This window comes from Chelonia mydas, chromosome 1, assembly GCF_015237465.2.
Source record: "Chelonia mydas isolate rCheMyd1 chromosome 1, rCheMyd1.pri.v2, whole genome shotgun sequence".
NCBI classification, from domain to species: domain Eukaryota; kingdom Metazoa; phylum Chordata; order Testudines; family Cheloniidae; genus Chelonia; species Chelonia mydas.
Window position 1 is genome coordinate 139,737,551 of NC_057849.1, and position 24,748 is coordinate 139,762,298.

General features: G+C 42.5%; 1 long non-coding RNA gene across 1 annotated transcript; it reads right to left on the reverse strand.

The window, feature by feature from the left end:
• Positions 1-355: 355 nt before the first annotated feature.
• LOC122464035 lies at positions 356-11,370 on the reverse strand. Its single transcript, XR_006287875.1, has 4 exons — positions 11,361-11,370; positions 4,882-4,888; positions 1,121-1,124; positions 356-531 (listed from the first exon to the last, which is right to left on the reverse strand). It is a non-coding gene; the product is annotated as an uncharacterized LOC122464035 (long non-coding RNA).
• Positions 11,371-24,748: the final 13,378 nt, after the last annotated feature.

Genomic DNA, 24,748 nt, shown 5'->3' on the forward strand with positions numbered 1-24,748 from the left:
GGGTACTGAGTCCAGGTCCAGGGTGATAAACAGATCCTGGCTGTTGGGGAAACTGGTTTCTCCACTTCCTTGATATGAGTTATCTACAACCTCCTCCTCCTCCTCACTTTCCTCCCCCCCAAAACCCGCTTCCGTGTTGCCTCCCACTCCTTGGACGGAGTCAAAGCACAGGGTTGGGGTAGTGGTGGCTGCACCCCCTAGAATCGCATGCAGCCCATCATAGAAGTGGCATGTCTGGGGCTCTGAACCAGAGCGGCCATTTGCCTCCCTGGTTTTTTGGTAGGCTTGCCTGAGCTCCTTAATTTTCACGTGGCACTGCTGCGGGTCCCTGTTATAGCCTCTGTCCTTCATGCCATTGGAGATTTTTTCAAATATTTTGGCATTTCGTCTTTTCAAACGGAGTTCTGCCAGCACGGATTCATCTCCCCATACAGCAATCAGATCCCGTACCTCCCGTTTGGTCCATGCTGGAGCTCTTCGGCAATTCTGGGACTTCATGGTCACCTGTGATGATGAGCTCTGCATGGTGACCTGTGCAGGTGAGCTCACCACACTGGCCAAACAGGAAATGAGATTCAAAAGTTCACGGACCTTTTCCTGTCTACCTGGCCAGTGCATCTGAGTTGAGAGCGCTGTCCAGAGCGGTCACAACTGAGCACTCTGGGATAGCTCCAGGAGGCCAATACCGTCGAATTGCGTCCACAGTACCCCAAATTCGACCCGGCAAGGCCAATTTCAGTGCTAATCCCCTCGTCGGGGATGGAGTAAAGAAATCGATTTTAAGAGCCCTTTAAGTCAGAAAAAAGGGCTTCGTCGTGTGGACGGGTGCAGGGTTAAATCAAGATAACGCTGCTAAATTCGACCTAAACTCGTAGTGTAGACCAGGCCTAAATCTTCCAATTCCTTCTGGAATAATATCTTGAGACAAGCATGGAACATTTCAGCCCAACAGGAATTTATTTGATTAAGTCATGAGCAAACAAAGGAGGAACTAAAGGAGGAGGTACATGTCAGACTTCCACCTTCACAACCGCTTCTGCTCCACATGAACCATCATTTCTACTTTCTTCTTCCTCTCCCTCATCTTCCACTGTCTCTCTCGTTTAGGACTTGTTCCTACACCACTGAAATCAAGTAGAGCTTTGCTACTGACTTCAGTGGGTGCAGAGTCAGGCCCATACTCTTTTGTTCTCTTCCCTCCAAGACTTTTGTTTCCCCTCCATCATCTCCCTTTCACTTTATTTGTCTTTCTGTTTCATCTCTCTGCCCCCTTTCTTCCTTTCATAATATTTTCTGGGACACTTTTCCAGAATATTCTTTCACCGTTCAAAACACCTACATTTGCTGCCAGCAGTCCCCTCATTTCCTTGCCTCCAAGGGAGCACAGATGGTGTTTCCAGCCCTGTCATCCTTTGAGGACTATGCCAAAGAAGGGCAGCTTTAGAAAGCCCAGCTGTCATAGGTTGTAGCAAAATAACTGAATTAATTCACATGCCAACCACCCTAGCCATGCCCCCTACCCAGCCAGCATTGCCCACTTTCAGGCTATTCTGCCTCCTTTAGGTCCCTTGACATAAAACAGGTTATGACCATTTTCAAATATCAAAACATTCTCCAAGTGCTCCTGCTTCTCGGCATATGACCAAAGAACCAAGCATAAACTCAGGGTGCATCTAACCCAGTATAATTACATACCATAGAAAGAGCTAAGACTGAGTTCATTGGCAGCTAACAGTGTACATAACAGCCACACTTACATATCAATGGATGTTAAAAGACACTAGGTCACATCATGTAATACCCGTTATTGGCTGCTGATATTTTATTTTGTTTAGTCAAATCTGAAAAATAAAACTGATTGTTGTTTCCATGAATACACATCATGCTGGATTTAATAGTGCTAAAATGCTAATTATGAACAGTACTTTACATTGTAGATTTTGGAGAGAGGAGAAAATGTATTATGTTAAATACCACCATGTCCACATGTGCCATGAGTCAGCTAAACATATGATGAGCTGGAACAATGCAGGCAGCACAGAACATAGCAGCTGAAATTAAGCTAAATGGCATACAATACCTTTTCATGAGGCACTAATAAATGATTTGAGGATGGACACAGCTGCATTCACAGCGTTAGCTTTCGGATAATGAACACATATGTAATACCTTTTCTTTTTTTTTCCCCCACTCTTGTTTCAATGCAAACATTGCAAATATTTGTGTACTAAGCAGCTAAGTAAAATAAATATAATATCTTTTGCATGGAGAGCAAGCAATCTCGAACACCAGCTCCCCAGGCTCCATTATAAATCTGGCCATCAACATTTCACTTACTTTTAACATCCTAATGGAGATTTTCAAGATTTTAAGGACAATTAAGTTAGTGTTATTACAATATATCAAAATCTTCCTGAGGCCGTCAGGCACTTCTACATGGGAATAACCCATGCAGGGAAGAGCCAACCCCACAAGTTCAATCTAATGACGTTTCTATGTATTTTTTCATGGGGCAGGTGATTTGCCTCTCTCAGCAGAAGAAGCTAGGACACTGACAAAGGGATACCTTCAGAATACAAGAGGCATCTGTGTTGATTCCTCTCTAACTCCCATCTCCACCAGTTCTCCTGGGCCCTTGTAAAAATATTTTCTACACTTCCAGGGTTCCCTCTACTGCATCTGCCTAAAGAACATGCAGTAACTAACCTTCCAGAGTATTTACAGCACAAAGGAGGAAGCTGCAAATAAATTCAACCTCAGCCTCAAGCAATGCCAATTTTCCCTGTGGGTCAGGGAGGAGGAAGTTGTGAAAGAAACCTGTTGGGTGCTGCTGCTTACCTGGAATTCCCCAATTCTTCAGACACAGAGGACACAAGTTCTTAAGTCTTTTGCCAGATGAAGCCTGTGAAAATGTGTATAAAATATAGTTTAATATCCCATAGAGCACTGTCCTTTGGATTTGGTTCCACTAGCTATTATTATTTGACATAGTACACTTGTGATTTAAATCTTAGGCTTATTAAAAGAAGCTTCAGATGGACAGCCATGCTTGCTTCCAGTGTCACGGTTGTGTGCACCAAGTCTGTTGCATCTTTTGACTGTTAGCTGCTTTCTCTGCCTGTCTCTTACTAATCTCACTCTCATGTTGTGGAGCTGCTAGTCTCTTACTAATCTCATTCTCATGCTGTGGAGGCCCTTTTCTCCTCTACTCCAGTCTTCTGTGACACAGCCCAACAACAAGCCCCCATTGCTTCACCACTGGTCTTAATTTCTGGGACCCAGAGGAGCCCCATTAAGGATGGCACTTGGCTAACACCTAGAACAGAGTTACATATACTTTCGCAGAATACCTGCTTGTGCCTGTCATGCCATTTCTATAGCTCAGTTAAATGCCCTAGCATTAGAGGTGAATGAACCCTGCAGGCCTCCGAGTGCATTATAAGGGAGTTAAATTATAAACATGTTAAAGTTCTGCGATTGCTAATTTAGATTTTATTTTATTTAACAGCTGAACTTGTGTTCAATAGGTTTAATGACACCAACATTATAATATATACCCTACATTAAAAAAAATATCAATACTCTCAATACATTTAATTAGAACCAAATAATTAAAACCTGCTTAACTTCGCAATAATATTGCAGAATATAATAGCATTTCATAGGGCTCACATTACCCATTTGTGTGGAACTCTGTATTTCGGGTAATAGTTGTACTGTTCGGAGCGCATAAAGAATGGCAAATTAATATGCAGCAGTTGTAATTTAGTTCCCCATATTACTGTTCAAGTGGCTGTAAATTAATTCTTCATATTACAGTTTTTTGGTGCAAAAAACCACAATAAGAATGATCTTTCTTATTTTCCTAACTTATTTTCCTAGCATGAAAACAACTATTATCCATATACACCAATAGAGATCTTTAATGTGCAGTGGCTACCAAGGTACAGCGTTAACTCATGTGTTAACTTATAATGGTAATGTAACGATGGAAAACAGAATATCCTTATGTTTTCTAAGAATGGGAGACTTCATGTATAGCGTTAGATTACAATGTGTTTATACAGCCATGACAACATGCTCAATAAAACCGTGGTGAGCACTGTGTGGTGGGTTCTTTTTTTTAATGAAATGGAAAAATTGTATAAATATTTTACTAGAGCAGTAACAGATACTCAAGCTCCTTTGGGTTCATTCTTTTCAGAGGCAGATTATGGCAGACCCTGAGTGGGATCACAAACAGGGGAGACAGTGCCAGGAGCTCTTACCCCTTTCATACTCCTAAGAAAGGGACAGCTAAAGTCCAAGCCCTTGTACTCTACAGGGCAGCTCCTCTGGTGGTGTAAATTATCATACCTCCCAGTGCAAAGGAGGTGTTGACTCAGTAGTGTCAGTAGTGCTAGACTCACCAAAGGGAGTTCGGCAGGCCTTAGCTCTGTCTCTTTTCTATACTGACTGTTGCCGTAAGATTGATGTAGTCAGGGAATGAAGGGGATTCATGTTGCATCCTTTCAAAGAATGTAGCAAAATTGCTGCTCTGGTGTGAACTCAAATCACACCTGGAGGTGCTGAGTCTGCATCAACACTGATGCAAGAAGACTGGTTCCAGTGCCTGTTACTGGTGTGGAGACTCTCTGCCCCAACTTCCTTATGAGGATGTGGCTTTAAGAGTCACAGAAAAGCCTGTGCAGGTTATATTTCTGGTGTCACTATAGTGCTGCTTTGTTCTTGTTCAGTTACAATAAAAACCAGTACTTACTAGTCTGAACTACTCACACCATCCACCCCCAGCACTGTTCAGAATTTGTAAAGCCAGAAAACAAGACCATATCATTCACCGTACCAGGGAAAGTCCTCCCCATCACTGGGGAATACGGGAACTGATACACTCTGCTTTTGGAGCTGTGGAAACCTTGTGACTGTTGCTGAAGAGCTTTCATTTTATATTAATTCTGTACAGGTTTTATAGCATCATCACAAAGACTCAGATAGAGAATTTCTGCTGAACCACATTTAGGAAAAAATATGGAAAAACACCCTCTAAATCACAAATAGTCTTAAATATAATTAAAGCTACCATTTAAGAGAGCAAATACCTTAACTGTAAATATTCACTGTGCATTTATTTGTATAGACCCAAATTTTCAAGGTTAATTAGTCCCCTCACTTGTCTTTTAAACATTAACGCTGGTGCCTTTACATTTCTTCTAAGTGCCAAAGCCATTTTCAAAGAGTCACGAGGCAGACTTTTATGCCCAGCGCTGGCCATGCCTACATTTTTTGGTGTTCCCTGCAAAAAAGAGAATTAAATGCACAGGGCTGAGATCTGTACTCAGTTTTCGTGTAGGGTTCCATCCTGCAAAGAATTATGCATGTGAGTAACTTAATTCACAAGGGTAGTCCATGTACCTAAGGGTTTTCAGGACCACGCTCTGAGTTATTACTCAGCCAAACTTCCACAGACATCGATAGGAGTTTGAATGAGTAGGGTGGACTAAGCCAAAAACTATAGGGACCCTTAGAAACACTTGCTCTGTGCCACCTCCTCGTTTTCTCTCCCCACCTCCATATTCCTGTGATGCCACTATCATGACAAGTAGCAGCAGCAGCAGCCTACATCTTCTCCTCACTCCCCCTGAGTGAGCCTCCGCTGCAAAGGCCAGAACACCACATGAAAATAAACCAGTAAGAATGTTTGGCTAGGCTCTTGTGTGGGGAAAGAATATGCAAAAATGTCCAACTCCATAGCACAACCTAATTTCAAAACAATCAGAGCAAAAACAAAAAAACCACAACACAACTGTTACACTCTGATGCACCGCAGAACAGCAATTCAAAAATACAAAAAAGGAAGCAAGAAATGCAGGCCGGTGGTCAATCAAAACATGTAATATCCATGAACCGGGTAGGTCAGCAACTGTCAGAAATGGACGTGACTGGTGTTCGGACTGTTGTTAGGTAGCAATGGACCTTGAGCAACGGCACACACCCAATGCTATGCACATACACCTAGCCTTAAACAGGAACAGGAATGCTGAGTTCAGGGAGCAGGAAACAAAACAGGAGTAGGAAGACAACAAACACACACCCGTAAACACATACACAGATGGTACAAGACAAAATGTGAAGTATATATAACTGGAGAATCAGCACTACTGAGCATGTGCAGCTCTGAATTAGCAATTACTGTGGAAGACTAAGAGATCACCATAAGATACTACTGAACCCTCCATTTTTAAAACACCCACACAAAACTGAAAGTAAAAGTCGCTGAAAATCAGGTCGGGTGGGTTCCTATAGGACTATTCATGCATACATCAGACAGAAACGCTTGTTCAGCCTTGTACTAAGTGTGATTTTTTCATACTTAGCTATTCCCAACCAGTTGTGCTACAGTGATTTATTGGGGGGGGGAAGGGGAAGATGGTGGGGGAGTAGGGCTTTTCCCATCTATTAGAAATGAATGAATAATCAACAAACAATAGAATATTAGATAAATTAGCTACTTTTTCTAACTATTAAATATTCAAGAGAAGATCACAATTTCCTCAAATTTATTCATTACTCAAGTTATCTAACACATTCTGGGGGGGGAGATTAACTCTGGATTAATCACAAAAACTGCTTTCTGGCAAGTATTCAATATTTGGTTTTTCCGCTATATAGGTTAGCTATGATTGGTCAGATGAGTCACACGATTATTTCTTCTTCCTTGACTGGCTGAGTGCTCAAGCACTTCGGATGTAATACTCCCTTGTGAAAATTCTAAATTCAATTTGTGAATACTCATACATGTGACTTTGAAATTCATCTGCCATGAATATTCATATTCAGTGATAGATTAAGCCTGAACAAGGCAACCAAAAGGCCACCAACAAAGCAAATGGTCCATGTTTCCTTGCCCCACCCAGTGTTTGGTAAAGTGGGACACAAAAGGGGCAAAATTGTTAAAAATGTTATGTTAAAAATGCAAGAGAATATTCACAAGAAAGTGTCTGCCGTCTCTTTCCAGCTCTCGAATAAGTCATTTACTTGGTAGCTAGTATCTTTCAAAAATTTTAGCTTCTTATATCAATGTAGCAAAATAAATTGGGAGATACCCCCACGTATGACCAATACGAATTCTCTCCTAAATTCTGGATTATGCAGTAAAACTATATGAAATTCAATGATTTTCCCTCACTGAGGCCTGCGTGAAACTTTTATTTGGGTCTGATTTGATTGGATCCACACCTCTGAATTTTGTTTTGAGTTTCAGGTTCTTACTGGCTTGGAATGAACCTAATAACCCAAAGAAAAAACACAGTCAAAATGGTCAAGCTGCACCTGGTTTTGTGTCAGAACTGATGTGAACCTATAAATTTGGCCATGGTTCTCCGCAAAGTTTTGTTACCAGTAGTACATTTTTGACAGACCTCAGCTGCTTTGAGTTTTTAATGAACGCAGGTGAGTTGTATTTTATAATGGAAGTTTCACAAAATTCTGTTCAAGTCCAGAGAAGACACCTGGCCTGAACAACTGAACTCTTCAGCAACCCAACAAGAAGCCAATTTGCATTCCCTTATTACGACATTTCCAATAGGTTTCTCAAGTTAGTCCTTCTTTTAAGATTCACTGAGGTCTAATAAATCCTCTGGATGATCTTAAATTGTACTGCCTGGGTTTTTATCTCTGGAGCCTGTTTTATTGCTTTACAATGTCAAACTCTGAAAAGTTCCATTTTGATAATTACCACATAGATAGCAGTACAAGCTTCACTCTAGTCACATTGGCTCCAAAATATTCATATGCCTTATTCTTCCCCAGTTAGGTGAAATATTGCTAGTTTGACACATTTACTGATTGAGTAGGTAACCTCAACCCAAGCCCTAGGACTGGCCATGGACATAGTTTCCGAATGATAGCTGCTGCTGTTGCATAGACAGAGAATAGCATATGGAAAGTGATCTCGCTATAAACACTGCAGGTGTTATTGATTTTATATCTACTACTGCCTGACGTGTCTCCCTCTCTTTTAGGGCCAAAGTGAGAGATCCCAGCATGACCTGTGTTTACTATAAACTTCTCCAACTGTGACTGTGAGAGAATTTCCCTATGCAGATATTTTGCAGCTAGAAGTAGTTTTTTAAAAAACTGAATTTTAATGTTTTTGAGACGTGCTGGGTTGAAAAAATCAGGGGACCTGATATTCTCCATTCATCCTGGTACCGATACAGGGGACCTTAGTCTGTTTTTATTCAGTCCTCACTCTAAGGCAAAACTGGTGAGGCTAGAGTAAAGACTCAGTGAAAACAAAGCAAGGACGTGAGGATTTGGCCCCCAGAGAACAGATACATCACAGGCATTAACATTGCACCTCTTTCCACAGTTTAGACACAGATGTGGGACACTGACTAGGAGGGAGCATTTCTGCAGGTGAAAAAGATACTTCAGCCACCATGCTCACTCAACTATTGTTGTCTCTCCCAACAGCATTGCAAAGCTGTCAGTTTGTTTCAAAAATATGTCTATCTTTGCATATCTGTAATTGATTTTTCATTCCATGTTAACGGAGCAATTTACCACAAACTATTTTAGGCTCCATAACTTTTCTGGGCTAATGGTCAGGAGATCAAGGACAATCACTTGGCAATAATGCCCATTTAAGGCAGGTAAAATGAGACTTTTAGGTGCTTTTTTCTAATGTCTGAATTGACGACGTCATGCTTTTTAAACCATATTTTAGGTAGAACTGAAATAGTGCAATTCTAGACGTATGCTGAATACTTTGAATGTCCCAGAGGATTTCTGAGACAAAGCAGAATCTAGTGAAAATGCAGTCTGGTTGGAGGAATTTCCCCAGCAGCGTTACACTTGTACTTATCTTTATAGCTTCTCACACAAATAAAAAGATGTCACATATATATCTGTACTTGCAGAACAGTCACCATATACTAGTGTGAAGCTAAGAAGATCATGACTGAGCAGAAATACATAAGCAATATAAATGGCTTTAAAATTGTATGGGTCTTCATAATTAAAATATAAAACCAAATGGCTTCTTATAACTGAAATATGAAGCAACTGAGTGTCACCTTTGCTCGCAGATACGAGTCCTTTCTGCAATGAATGGAACTGAAAAGGACAGACACAGCCTGAGGTAAGATGCACTGTTGGCATATTGATATTGTTATTTCCTTTCCTTTCCTGTTTTGCTGGATTGCAGCAATCACTGCTTGTTTGTTTATTGCTTAAGGCTTTTGTCATCATCATTCCTTTCTGACTCAATAACAAACTGAGTAAGTGGAGGAATTCCTGTTCTGCATATGATACTGCAAGGAGGGGGAACCAAGGTTTTTAACAATTATGTAAAAGTTTTCTACTCAAGTATGTTTTCTGAAAGCTGGATGTTTCTGCACAACATGCAGTGAGGAAGTGCTCACTGCAAGAGTCAACCAATCGGTGCAAATACAAAGAAACAAGAGAAAAGAGAAGGGGGGGGATCTAAAATCTGACTTTTGATCTGAAAATGGATTTCAGCACAATTCAGTTTTGTGAAATGTTTTGCTTTTTCTCCCCAAACACAGAATGAAAAATTTCTAAACCTTGAAAATTGTCACAAAATGGAGCTGTCGTTCTCCAGCCAGCTCTATTATTGACCGAGCCGACATGTGTGTTGTCCATTTAACATCAGTCAGCAGAAGAAAATGACAGGAGTGAACATACCACAAAAGAGCCCAACTTCAGAGACTCAAGGAGAGTAAGGAAAAACTGTACACGTGTCAAATTTTGACATAATCAGACTGATAGTGGAAAAAACAGTTTAGCTTCAGAGGGAACTTTCAAGTGTAGTTTCCCCCTAAAATGTTACTATACAAATCTCATCATGGTATTCTATGCTTCTGGTCTGTCAAGGAGGTCCTGACCCATTGTGCTCAGTTTTCAAGTAAAGGGAGGCTAATTACCTAACACCCAGCATGGCAAACTCAGCTTGTGCTCTGAGAGTCAGAGTTCCTTCCTTCTCATGCATCATCTCCAATAATAAATATTTATTAATGGTGGTGAAATCTGCAAAGAAAAAACTCAGCATGATTTCTCAGACCCCAAATTCAATTTGTGGTGTTGGCAGTTAGAAAAAAACATATTTTTAATTCTATTTTATATCTGGAAGTCATTAAAAGGCCAACATGAGACCCCATGATAGCATTTTCAGTCAGTTTTCAGGGTTAAACCCACACCTTAAAGACTTCCTGGATCAAATTCCTGCATCTTGTTATTATTCTGTAACACTCCAGCTCCTCTGTTTGGAATGTTTATAGGTCTAATTAATGTAGTATTGTCATCCTGAAAAGTGCGTTAGCACTGAACTTATCTACGTAGCCAGCCTGTCGCTAGAGGGCAATGTAACCCCGTAGGTGTCTAACAAGTGCAACCCCATTAGTTGTGTTCTTTAGCCTGTCTCGCCACTCTTCTATCAGTCTGACAAAATATCCTACTTTTATACCTGAGGGAATACACATACATAGAAACGTTGTCTTGTCTGTGTAATGTCCTCGGTTTGGTACTGGACATAGAGGCAGCCAATCAAGCAACACAGAAGGGTCTACCAAACAAACCTTGATTACACCTTACCCAGGCATCACTCTGTATGCACCATGCCTCAATATAGCCTGTTGCATTTCCTTGTGTGGGACATTATCTGGTGTCAAAGGCACAGTCTGTAACAGTTTCTCCTCTTCCTATATTGATAACCTGTGGAGAAACACTCTCTAACGCTCATACCCATTCCCCCATCATTCTCTCTCAGGTGGGAGATGTGGTGGTAACTGCCACTGATGAGGTAACTGATGGTCTTCTTCTTCTTTCCTGCTCTTCCTCAACTCTCCACTACCAATCTCTCTGTGATACTCTAAGTCACACAGTGAGAATGAGCAGGAGCAGTAGTGAGATGGAAGAAGAAAGAGAGGTGGATTTGGTTCAGCAGCCCCTAGGAGCTGGAAGCAGAAACTGCAGGGAAGCCCCTATTTCCTCCCTGAACAAAGGCTGGGGCAAATACACAAGGATCACACCAGGTGAATGATACTTGGGAGGTACATGACCAGCATATAAACATTTATGATAAAACCTTGTATGTGTCTGAACTGCAGCCTTTGTGGTTTGATTGTGAGACAATCAATGTCAAATATGTGATGTCAGGTGAAAACTAAAGTAAAAATGGAAATAATACTGTGATCATTGTTGCCTGGAGGGGCCACACTGAGATTGCTTAATTAGAGCAAACCACAAAGAATGGGGCAGACAATCCCCCAAAACTGGTGGTTCTAATAATTAGATTCACCAAACCAGCAACAAAACAGCTTCAAAAATACCTTACTGGTTACCCAGAAAAACTCAGCTCCCTTAAAGCAATCCAGCCTTGGGCTCCCACCCAGACACCCAAGTCAAATATGATGATTATTACTGAAAGTCTTGTTCATTATATATATAAAGTTCTACCAATCCCAAGAGATCAAACACATTACCCACCAGGTTAATGAATATTTCAAATCTTACCCACATATATGCTTACAGACAATTCTTCTTAACCAAACTAAGATTTATTAAAAAAAGAAAAGAGTATTGTGCTTAAAAGATTATACATACCCATATACCAATATGTATAACGTTCTTAGGTCATTTACATAGTACAAACGGAGAGCTGCTGAGTTTCCAGAATTAGTTCATCGGGTTACAGTCCAAATAGGCAGTTCACATATAGGTTATGTCTACACTAAGAAATTAGGTCGAATTTATAGAAGTCGGTTTTGTAAAAAGCGTTTTTATACAGTCGATTGTGTGTGTCCCCACACAAATGCTCTAAGTGGAGTGTGTCCACAGTACCGAGGCAACCGTCGACTTCCGGAGCATTGCCCTGTGGGTAGCTATCCCACAGTTCCCACAGTCTCTGCGGCCCATTTGAATTCTGGGTAGAAATCCCAGTGCCTGATGGGGCTAAAACATTGTCGCGGATGGTTCTGGGTACATATCATCAGGCCCCCCCTTCCCTCCCTCCTTCCATGAAAGCAAGGGCAGACAATTGTTTTGCGCCTTTTTTCTTGAGTTACCTGTGCAGACGCCATACCACGGCAAGCATGGAGCCCGCTCAGCTAACCGTCACCATATGTCTCCTGGGTGCTGGCAGACGAGGTACTGCATTGCTACACAGCAGCAGTTTATTGCCTTTTGGCAGCAGACAGTGCAGTATGACCGGTAGCCGCCGTCGACGTAGTCCAGGGTGCTCTTTTAACCGACCTCGATGAGGTCAGGGGCGCCTGGGCAAACTGGGGAGTGACTCAGCCAGGTCATTTCCCTTTTAAGTTTCGTCTCATGGCGATTCAGTCCTGCCGGCAGTCTTTTAATCTGCAGCCAGCAGAAGACGATGGCCAGCAGTCATACTGTCCCATCTTCTGCTGAGCACCCAGGAGATGACGATGGCTAGCGGTTGTACTGCACAGTCTGCTGCCAACAAGATGTATAAAGATAGATGAAGTAGCTCAAAACAAGAAATAGACCAGATTTTTTTTATATTGATTTTCTCCTCCCTCCCTCCGTGAAATCAATGGCCTGCTAAACCCAGTTTTGAGTTCTATCCTTGAGGTTTTGAGTTCTATCCTTGAGGGGGCCATTCAGTTTCTTGCAAAGCCACCCTCTTTGTTGATTTTAATTCCCTGTAAGCCAACCCTGTAAGCCATGTCATCAGTCGCCCCTCCCTCCATCAGGGCAACGGCAGACAATTGTTCCACGCCTTTTTTCTGTGCAGACGCCATACCACGGCAAGCATGGAGCCAGCTCAGATCACTTTGGCAATTAGGAGCACATTAAACACCACACGCATTATCCAGCAGTATATGCAGTACTAGAACCTGGCAAAACGAAACTGGGCGAGTAGGCGACGTGAGCGTGGTGACGAGAGTGATGAGGACATGGACACAGATTTCTCTCAAAGCACGGGCCCTGGCAATGTGGGCATCATGGTGCTAATGGGGCAGATCCATGCAGTGGAACGCCGATTCTGGGCTCGGGAAACAAGCACAGACTGGTGGGACCGCATAGTGTTGCAGGTCAGGGACAATTCCCAGTGGCTGCGAAACTTTAGCATGCGTAAGAGCACGTTCATGGAACTTTGTGACTTGCTTTCCCCTGCCCTGAGGGGCAATAATACCAAGATGAGAGCAGCCCTCACAGTTAAGAAGCGAGTGGCAATAGACCTGTGGAAGCTTGCAATGCCAGAAAGCTACCAGTCCGTCGGGAATCAATTTGGAGTGGGGGCTGCTGTGATGCAAGTAGCCAATGCAATCAAAGATCTGCTGATATCAGGGTAGTGACCCTGGGAAATGTGCAGGTCATAGTGGATGGCTTTGCTGCAATGGGATTCCCTAACTGTGCTGGGGCCATAAACAGAACCCATATCCCTATCTTGGCACCGGAGCACCAAGCCGGCGAGTACATAAACCGCAAGGGGTACTTTTCAATAGTGCTGCAAGCACTGGTGGATCACAAGGGACTTTCACCAACATCAACATGGGATAGCCGGGAAAGGTACATGACGCTCGCATCTTCAGGAACTCTGGTCTGTTTCAAAAGCTACAGCAAGGGACTGTCTTCCCAGACCAGAAAATAACCATTGGGGATGTTGAAATGCCTATAGTTATCCTTGGGGACCTAACCTACCCCTTAATGACATGGCTCATGAAGCCATACACAGGCAGCCTGGACAGAAGTCAGGAGCTGTTCAACTACAGGCTGAGCAAGTGCAGAATGGTGGTAGAATGTGCATTTGGATGTTTAAAAGCGCGCTTGCGCAGTTTACTGACTCGGTTAGACCTCAGCAAAACCAATATTCCCACTTTTATACTGCTTCCTGTGCGCTCCACAATATCTGTGAGAGTAAGGAGGAGACGTTTATGGTGGGGTAGGAGGTTGAAGCAAATCGCCTGGCTGCTAGTTACGCACAGTCAGACACCAGGGCGGTTAGAAGAGCACAGGAGGGCGCGGTACGCATCAGAGAAGCTTTGAAAACCAGTTTCAGGAATGGCCAGGCTACGGTATGAAAGTTCTGTTTGTTTCTCCTTGATGGAAACCCCCACCCCGGGTTCACTCTACTTTCCTGTAAGCTAAGCACCCTCCCCTCCCCTCTTCAGTCACCGCTTGCAGAGGCAATAAAGTCATTGTTGCTTCACATTCATGCATTCTTTATTAATTCGTCACACAAATAGGGGGATAACTACCAAGGTAGTCCAGGAGGGGTGGTGGAGGAGAGAAGCACCGGGTGGGGTGGTGGAGGAGGGAAGGACAAGGCCACACAGCACTTTAAAAGTTTAAAAGTTTAAAACTTACTGAATGCCAGCCTTCTGTTGCTTGGGCAATCCTCTGGGGTGGAGTGGCTGGGTGGCCGGAAGCCCCTCACCGCATTCGTGGGCGTCTGGGTGAGGAGGCTATGGAACTTGGGGAGGAGGGCAGTTGGTTACACAGGGGCTGCAGCGGCGGTCTGTGCTCCTGCTGCCTTTCCTGCAGCTCAACCATACGCTGGAGCATATTAGTTTGATCCTCCAGCAGCTTCAGCATTGAATCCTGCCTCCTCTCATCACACTGCTGCCACCTTTCAGCTTCAGCCCCCTCTTCAGCCTGCCACTTACTCTCTTCAGCCCACCAACTCTCCTCCCGGTCATTTTGTGCTTTCCTACACTCTGAGATTGTCTGCCTCCATGCATTCGTCTGTGCTCTGTCAGTGTGGGAGGACAGCATGAGCTCAGAGAACATTTCATCGTGAGTGCATTTTTTTCGCCTTCTAATCTTCACTAGCCTCTGGGAAGGAGAAGATTCTGTGATCTTTGAAACACATGCAGCTGGTGAAGAAAAAAAAAAGGACAGTGGTATTTAAAAAGACACATTTTATAGAACAATGGGTACACTCTTTCACGGTAAACCTTGCTGTTAACATTACATACATAGCACATGTGCTTTCGTTCCAAGGTCACATTTTGCCTCCCCCCACCGCGTAGCTAGCCCCTCCCCCCTCCCCGTGACTAACAGCGAGGAACATTTCTGTTCAGCCACAGGCAAACAGCCCAGCAGGAACAGGCACCTCTGAATGTCCCCTTAAGAAAAGCACCCTATTTCAACCAGGTGACCATGAATGATATCACTCTCCTGAGGATAACACAGAGAGATAAAGAATGGATGTTGTTTGAACGCCAGCAAACATACACTGCAAAGCTTTGTTCTGCAATGATTCCTGAATACATGCTACTGGCCTGGAGTGGTAAAGTGTCCTATCATGGTGGATGGAATAAGGCTGCCCTCCCCAGGAACCTTTTGCAAAGGCTTTGGGAGTACATCCAGAAGAGCCGCGAATGCCAGGGCAAATTAATCCTTTCACATGCTTGCTTTTAAACCATGTATAGTATTTTTAAAAGGTACACTCACCAGAGGTCCCTTCTCTGCCTGGCGGGTCTGGAAGGCAGCCTTGGCTGGGTTCGGGGAGGTACTGGCTCCAGGTCCAGGGTGAGAAACAGTTCCTGGCTCTCGGGAAAACCAGTTTCTCCACTTGCTTACTGTGAGCTATCTTCCTCATCCCCAAAACCTGCTTCTGTGTTGCCGCCATCTCCACTGAAGGAGTCAAACAACATGGCTGGGGTAGTGGTGGCTGAACCCCCTAAAATGGCATGCATCATAGAAGCGGCATGTTTTGGGCTCTGACCCGGAGCGGCCGTTCGCCTCTCTGGTTTTCTGGTAGGCTTGACTCAGCTCCTGAAGTTTCACGCGGCACTGCTTTGGGTCCGTGTTATGGCCTCTGTCCTTCATGCCCTGGGAGATTTTGACAAATGTTTTGGCATTTCGAAAACTGGAACAGAGTTCTGATAGCACAGATTCCTCTCCCCATATAGCGATCAGATCCCGTACCTCCCGTTCGGTCCATGCTGGAGCTCTTTTGTGATTCTGGGACTCCATCATGGTCACCTCTGCTGATGAGCTCTGCATGGTCACCTGCAGCTTGCCACGCTGGCCGAACAGGAAATTGAAATTCAAAAGTTCGCGGGCCTTTTCCTGTCTACCTGGCCAGTGCATCTGAGTTGAGTGTGCTGTCCAGAGTGGTCATAATGGAGCACTCTGGGATAGTTCACGGAGGCCAATACTGTCGAATTGTGTCCACAGTACCTCAGATTTGACCCAGCAAGGCCGATTTCAGCGCTAATCACCTTGTTGGGGATGGAGTAAGGAAATCGACTAAAGAGCCCTTTAAGTCAAAAAAACAGAGCTTCGTCGTGTGAATGGGTGCAGGGTTAAATTGATTTAACGCTGCTAAATTTGACCTCAACTCCTAGTGTAGACCAGGGCATAGAGTTTGTTCAAATTCTTCCATGAGAAGTAACAGGGTAATCCAGACTGGAGCTGGAGACCTCAGTCTTGAGACTCAAACTTACTTTGACCAAGCTTAAGCAGATGTGAGATACAAGACTGGGGCCCTAGTGTTCTTTTATAGCTCTCTGGCAGGCTATGGATAGCCTCTGGACAGCAGGTATTCTTTGGGTGAAGCATTGTGGCTTTGAAGTAAAACCTCCTATTTCCTATGTGTACACAGGTACTGTACTTAGCTGCATTCATCAGCATAAAGTAATTATCCATTAAGCAGTTCATAAACAGTTTACTACAAACTTCAAAGAGAAATAAACAATGATATTACACTCAAGTTTCATCTAAAAGTTAATATTCCCTTTTGATCTCTGAATCAATAGACTATAGTAACAGATAGGAACCATCTGGTTACATTGTTAACATCTAACAAGATATAAGTGAACATATGAATACAATTAGTATTTACCTCTAATTCTCTAACAATACAGGCTTGCATATCAAAGCTCTAGTCTATCTAACATGGCTTTGTTCGCGATTTATAAGGAAGGGCCCTAATTGCCATTTGTGAACTTCTCTAATATGTCTTTAATGGTTGAATTTGGGTCATTTAGCTTCCTGGCTGCTTGACCCTTTCTGGCTCCTGTCACAAATACATACATTCAAACTTTGTAGAGCTCGAGAGAACGGTAATGTACCATAAAGCTTGCAGAAGAGCTTTACATTTGAAGATATCTACCCTGAACGTGTAGAGCTACGTGTTTCGGATCATTTGGATAAGCTTCGGCTGAGCACCTGAGCTTTTCGTGCATTAACCAAATCCCTGAGTCTTCCGAGTTTAACCCATCACTTGTAAGGGATCCTCTGCACCCATCTACCCCTATCAATGCAGCAGAATTAAGGGGGCTAGTTATAATACAGCTGAAACCCTGGACTGGTTGCAGCACCATTACTGTCTACGCTATAACTGGAACAATTTTAACTAGGTCAGGGGACAATCATGTAATAAGTGGGCCTCCTGATAAGGCTATATTTGTAGAGCAGAACAGGCCAATGAAGGGAAAGAAGGAGTGGGGGGGGGGGACAAACAGTGTTGGAGTAAGCAGGCGAGAATCCCATTAACTTTAATGGTCTTTAAATAGTTGCACCCACTAACACCAGTGCTAAAATTTCATTCCAAAGAGAACGACGATTAGGTTTCACACAGGCTGAGACATACCATACCTTGAACTCTATACTCAGTTCAAATGGGTTTGTTGCCAATATTTCACACCACAAGGACTTCTGTATCAGATTCTCAGCTTTTAAAAAACAAACAAACAAAAACCACAAATCTTACTTTCCAAGAAATGGAAAAATTCTCTTTATAAAGCAGATTAAAAACTTCTATATCCATACTTATAAATAAAAAATTAACAACTTTATCTAGGTCTGTGCACTGAAGATACATCCTTCTTATCTTATCTTATCCTTCTTCCCTAAGTTGTAATTTTAAAATGACATGCATGACAAGTCTTATGGGACCACTCAGAATTTTCTATTGACATCTTTCTGTCATTGTTATCAAAGCTTCATCTTCCAAACTCTTATTTCCAGACATCTAGCTGTCACTGGATTGTTGTGTTTCTATGACAGCTTTATAATCTATAGCTATATATGTAAAGACATACATAACTGACAGCTAAAGTATGTGTGACACAGAAATCATTACCTTCGGTTCCAGAAACACAGGCTTCCAAGTACTTAGCTAAGAGCAACACAAATAATTCAGGCTCCTATCCCTACCTTCCTGTTTAAAATGTCTTACCTGAATAGTAAAACTACTAAACAAAATGCCAAAGTGGTTTATTTTGCAAAGATTTTGTTGACCAAATCTCATGGGATGGAAAATATTGACAATACTCCTGCAAAAATGCTTGTCTGTGAATATTCATGATGGAAGCATTGCTGCAACCATCCTGAAGCTCATGGTGCATTCGGGAGTCCATCCAAACGCTGAACAGAAACAATGCCATTTGATTTAGTGAGCAATCACAGAGTTTAACTAATGAATTTTTTAAGAAATAATTTTGGTGAGTAGTACTTGTAAAACCAATAAGCTAAACTGTCATTTATTAATAATAATAATAAAAATAATAAAGTCTTGAAAGTCAAAATATATTCACAGATAATTCACTAACAAAAATTGGGCTACATTAAATGAATTATTCACTCTGAATAGTTCACCCACTTCTAATCAATAAAAGTTAAGACTTAGGTGCAACTTAATTGCAACTTAGGTGCAACTTAATTGATTTCCACTAAGCACTAAGAATTCATTTTACACCAGCTGTGAATTTACCCCCAAAAGAATAAAGTTTCAAATCTTGTTATTGTCATGGCAATAACCCAGATTTCCCATTAAATCTAATTCCATTTAGACGGCAATGATAACAGTATTTTTCCAATTATCTTGGAGACACTATTTTGACTCGTTATGAAAAATACCCTGTCTAAATATATATGTGCGTGGGGGCAGAGCTCAGGATGATATGGAAAAGGTGGGGGATATATGCAAGTCACAGGTGTAATTTAAACCTCCCTACACTAGTATTACTACTTGTACCTGCTAAGGACCTGCATTCCAGATTTCACCCAGAAGAAAGGCAGGTAGTGTTACCGCTTCCTTCCTCAGGATTCCTCAGAACACACACTGAGGCCTCAATTAAGGAAAGCATTTAAGCACATGCTCAAGTGTTTTGTTGATTAGGACGGGATTGCTGAAGCAGGGTCTGAATCACATCCCCTGCTTCCCTAGTCACATCCAACCCAGTCATCACCCTCCACATTTTTGTCACAAGAGATAGCTGAGGCTCCTTCCTGTCTCTCTGACCTCCCACTTGCTAGCCCTTCAGCTGTAAGAGGCCCTTACAAACAGGGAAGGCTCCAGGCACCAGTGAAGGAAGCAGTTGCCTGGGGCGGCCAATAGAAAGGGGCGGCGCTCCGTCCATCATCGAGGCGGCACGTCTGAGTCTTCGGCGGCAATTCAGCAGTGGGCCCTGCAGTCCCTGTCATCCTCTTCAGTGGCACTTCGGCGGCAGCTCAACCAGGCTTGGTTTGTTTTTTCCTTTGCCGCTTGGGGAGGCAAAAAAGCTGGAGCGGCCCTGCTTACAAAGCCAGTTTGGCAGAAGTCAGCACAGATGTTGGGTTGAATCTGGCCCAGGGAGGAAAGAAAGTGAGATAAAATTCTTTCATTCTCACATCCCTCAGTGCACCTCTTATTTTAAACCTAGATATATCTCAGTCCCTTCCAAACTGCTCATTGTATCCATCATTTTACTATATTAATTATTCAACACCACAAAAGCAGAGTAATGAATCTGAGCGTATAGAAAATGCTACATTTGCTACCAGAGTGAAAGCCACACCAAGCTTCCTGCTCTATTTGTTTTCCTTGTCCTTCATTTGGAATCTCTCTCTGAAATGTAGTCAGACTGAGAAGTACTTGTTTGGAAATCTCAAAGACATATGGTCTTGTACTGAATACAAATACAGTATTACAGGCAACAGAGCAGCCAGCAGTTGGTTACCCTTTAGAAACAGTGATTTGCCCCAGCTAGGAGGGTCAGTGGGAAAAAGCATATAATCTTGTCCATGGGGAATTATGTAACTGTTCATAAGAACAACTTCCGGCCTTTTATAAAGGTGCTCCCAAAAATGGCATTGACAATTCATGCTTGAGCTCAGTTAAACTTTTAAATATTGCTGCTGAAGTCAGTTACAACTAATTCAACAATACTCATTTCTCTTGATTCACTATTAATAAAGTCAGTGGATTTATTCCATTTTACTGTAATGTTGGTGCAAAATTACAGTATTATTTCTTGATCATCTAAAAGTATAAAGTCATGTATTTCAAATGGGAGAACTGTCCATTAACATTTATTGTCGCTGGCACATTTCTGCATCACACCAAGATGCAACATCCTGAATACTAGTGACTGGCAAATCAGAAGTTCACCCTGCAAAAGCACCCCAAGGATTTGACCTTGTTTAAGGGCCAGATCCTGGGACATGCCAGAGATATAGTGTGTACAGGTAAATAAGGGAGAAGTACAAAGGACACTTTCAGCCACCTTTATGACTCTCTACTCCATGCCTGAACCTGGGGTGTCCCAGGACCAGGCCAGTCCCTTGACACAATATCAGGTAACTTCTAATATGTTCTGAGATACACCTGCATTTCTATTCTGACTTCTGGGGATAATCAGAGTGCACGCACATTCCAGCCACACCCTTTCTTCTCCAGCTACATGGGGTGCTGGCAATGAAGGTGGAGCAGAGTTATGATGGCGGATTTATATCTCCCAAGAATGTGAGCCAAATAAGCCTACCTTCTGGAGCATAGAGGAGGACTGGGCTTCATGTTGGAAAGCTCACAAGGACACGATATTCAAATATTTCCTGGTTACAGACAAAGAATGAGTTCTAGAGTCTACAAGGCCCTGTGCCAAACCCTTCCAGGCACTCTATTACTGAGAAGTGGGTTGACCTGATGCCCCACGCAGCTGCGTATGCCTCCACCAAGCCCTAGACTCTTTGTTACGTACCCACCTCCTATCAGTTCTCCTGCAGCAGTGCCCACATAGCTGTGCAGCCTGAGTCTTCACAGTGTTTTTCTCTGCCATTGTCAGTTGTCTTTTCACTGGAGCTGTTAGATTGGGTGAAAATCAGCTACTACCAAGAAAAGTACCAACTACCCACCCAGGACAAGAGAAGCACCATCCAACAAAGGCAATGTGTTTGATCTGAAAAATCTCCATGACTAGTTAGCTTATGTTGTCAGTTCCATTCCTTACATGCGCAAGAGCACACGTATCCCCTCCACTTCAGAAATACCAGTGAGAACAGCTAGTTTGGTGACTTCTGCTTCTGGCCAAAAATAAGTGGTGCAAAAGTGCTCAAAAATGAACATAAACCATCAAAGAGCATCAAGCTAACTATTTTGAACCTCAAAAATAGGTTCATTTACATTTTGAGCTTAGATTCTGATTGATTCCTATTTGATTGCAAAGAGTTTGTCACCTCCCTATAAAGACATTTTGTAAAATCTTGGGAGGTGGAAATAATATTTAACCCCGCCCGCTCCCCCCATCTCTTTAGATCCACATGATAGCCACAGTGGATGGTAAACCTCTGCAATGAAGTTTGCCCTTATTTCCCTTTCCCCTCTTTCAGATATTTGCATCTTTCATTATCCTATGTCTGCTTCAAAATAAGGCTCAGAGATTTTTCTTCCAATTCCTTAGCCAGATTACTGACTTTATTTTCCTGAATGCATAATGCACACTTCTCATTCAGGGGGCAACTCAGGGACAGGTTCCTTCTGACACACTTAGCATGCTACGGTGAAGACTTCTGGCTGCAAGGAACCACACTGAAGCTTTTTACAGTTCAGTTTCCTGAGTAAATTATAAGGCCACAAAAGTTCAAATAGGTTTAAAATTTACTCTCACTCATTCACCCATCTCCAGTAAGTGCCACCAATAAAAATAAAAATAAATGCATCAGGACCACTGAACAATCATACGCCTACATGTGGTGAATTGAAGTAATTTAATGAAACAAATACCGTTTCCTTTAGAAAACCTGATTGCAAGAATAAGGTGGGGGGAAATTCTTCACTAGTTCTGTTTAGAATTACATTCGTAATCAAAATGAGGAGATTATTAAATACATTTGCAAAGATCCTGCATTTGAAGCTTGATTTCATTTAATCACTTCTTCTGTGCTCAGGATGGATGGGATTTCCTGCCATCCCTTACAGCAGACACAAATCTTTCCTATGATTGTAATTTTTTTCCTCCTCTCTCCTCACATTGAAATGACCACATTTATTTCACTAGGACTTTTTCTTCCTGCACCAGGACTGAAAATCTCCTCCATGCTTCCTCACACAAGAGGTTATTTGATTTACCAGATTACACACAAGTACCTAGGTAGCTAGCCGTATCACAGATATTTGGATGCAATATCTTGTGCAGCATTTAGCACAAACAGATATTAGCAGTTTATAAAATCTGATTATATAACTCACCTCCCCTTTCCTACTTCCTCCCTCCTGTTTGCTCTTCCTTCACTGAAACCGAGTGGAAGTTTGGTTCTATATGAATAATGCAGGCATTTGCTGGCTCGGTCGAGATTTTTAACAGAAGTTGACAATTTCTGTATTACACAGGGAAACAGAACACACACATTAAACAACTACAATTTTTTTACTGAAGTGCTCAAGGAAGAATCTTGGGACACTTCTATTTTTAACTCTCATCCCTTTGCTTTCCCAGTTTCCTTCAAACTAGCACTGACTCCTAAAAAGATATAAAAAGTATTCAATTAAGTTTGTCTCAAAGTTCCAGATTATTCCTTGACAGTCTAGTACAGAGATTCTCAAACTTCATTGCGCCCCGGCACACTTCTGACAACAAAAATTATGACATGACCCCAGGAGTGAGGACCAAAGCTTGAGTCTGGCCGCCACAGACTGGGAGGCCAAAGCCAAAGGTCAACAGCTTCAGACCCAGGCAGGGTGCCTGTAACCAGAGCCCTGCCACCCAGGACTGAAGCCCTTGGGTTTCGACTTTGGCCCCGGGCGGTGGGGCTCGGGCTTCGGCCTTGGTCCCAGCAAGTCTAACACCAGCCCGAGCGACCCCATTAAAACAGGGTTGCGACCCACTTTGGGGTTCCCACCCACAACTTGAGAATCGCTGCTCTAGTAAACCATCTCATGTGTCCTACTATATACAACTCAGATAGATATATCCTTCACTGGGTAGGGCTCGAGCTAAGGCACGGAGGGCGGTACCGGAGTCCCTCACAATATTTAATATATTTCTCCTCACAACACCCCTGTGAGGTAAGGAAGTGCTACTCTCCACACTTTGCAGATGGGAAACAGAGACAGAATTACCCAGGGTCACTCAGGGAGCGTGTGGCAGCACAGGCGATTTCACCTAGGTCTCCCAAGTCACAGGCTATTGCCCTAACCACTGGACCTGCCCTTCCTCTCTTTTATTGGGGTGACCGCCTACTTAGAAAAGAAAGAGGAGAAACTCACAGTTTAATAAATGTACCTTCACCTCAACCATATTTACCCTTCGTTCTTGCCACACATTACATGTTACACACAGAACTATGGGAAACATCTTGACAGTAGACAACAGAGGAGCAGTTTTTAAAGTGCCCTCCACTGATGAGGACAAGGTAACCTCCAAAAACAGCAGCATGCCACTGAATGTTCTGACAGCCATGAAAAAGCACTGAGTGGTACTTTCAAAAGTTCCCTGCAATAATGAGCATATTTAAAGAGAAGGAGAGTTACAATACCCCACATAAGCCTTTGATGTAGAGTCACTCGCACTCCACTCAAGGTAGTACATTAAAATGATAGCTTTGTTTAAAAAAAAAATCTACAGTAGTTTCCCTTTAAAGTATTTGCCAATAGTTGCTTTACTAGTATCTCAGATGCCAAAGTTATTTCCTATTCTAAGCAAAGAAGAAAGCTGTGGAATCTCATAAGAGAATGTAATAAATTGTTGGCAAAAGATGATCACTGTACATACAAGTATAAGAATCACCACTTCCCTTTAAGCACCATACGACACAGACTACAATACAGGAAATCCTCCATAGCTCCTATGATAGTTAAGCCAAAAACAAAGTATGAAAAATGAGGTAAGAGAAACAATTTTAAGCTTCAGTGACCCAGGACATCACCAGTCACGGACCTCCTACAACTTTAGGAAACCAAGTTAGTATGGAACAGGCCTAAATGCAAAATGCCCTCTTCTCACATTAAAATGGATTTTTGCAATGAATAAATAACCTCTTTCACTTTTCATTTAGGTGTGCTGGCTGATGTGGCTGTTATTATTCATGGCAGCAATACTAGCCACAGTACAGCAGAAAGAATAACTGTAATTTCATCATGTATCTTTGAGATCTTCCTGGGACTGGAGAGTGTTTTAGAAATACCTCTAATTTGACAAAGGTATAAGCAAGCCTGGTTTTAACTAAGGGCTATTTTCATTTCTCTGTCTTATACAACTGCAATTCGCGAATGGATTAAAGGAATTATTAAGAGCATGATATCTTCCCTTATACCCATATAATCATGGCAGCCTTGTAGCTTTTCAAAAGCTTCAAAAACAGACTCCAACGAGAAACTGCTGAGCTTGAATTGATATGCAAACTAGATACCATTAACTTGGGTTTGAATAGGGACTGGGAGTGGCAGGGTCATTACACATATTGAATCTATTTCCTTAAGTTAAGTATCCTCACACCTTCTTGTCAACTGTCTAAATGGGCCATCTTGATTATCACTACAAAAGTTTTTTTT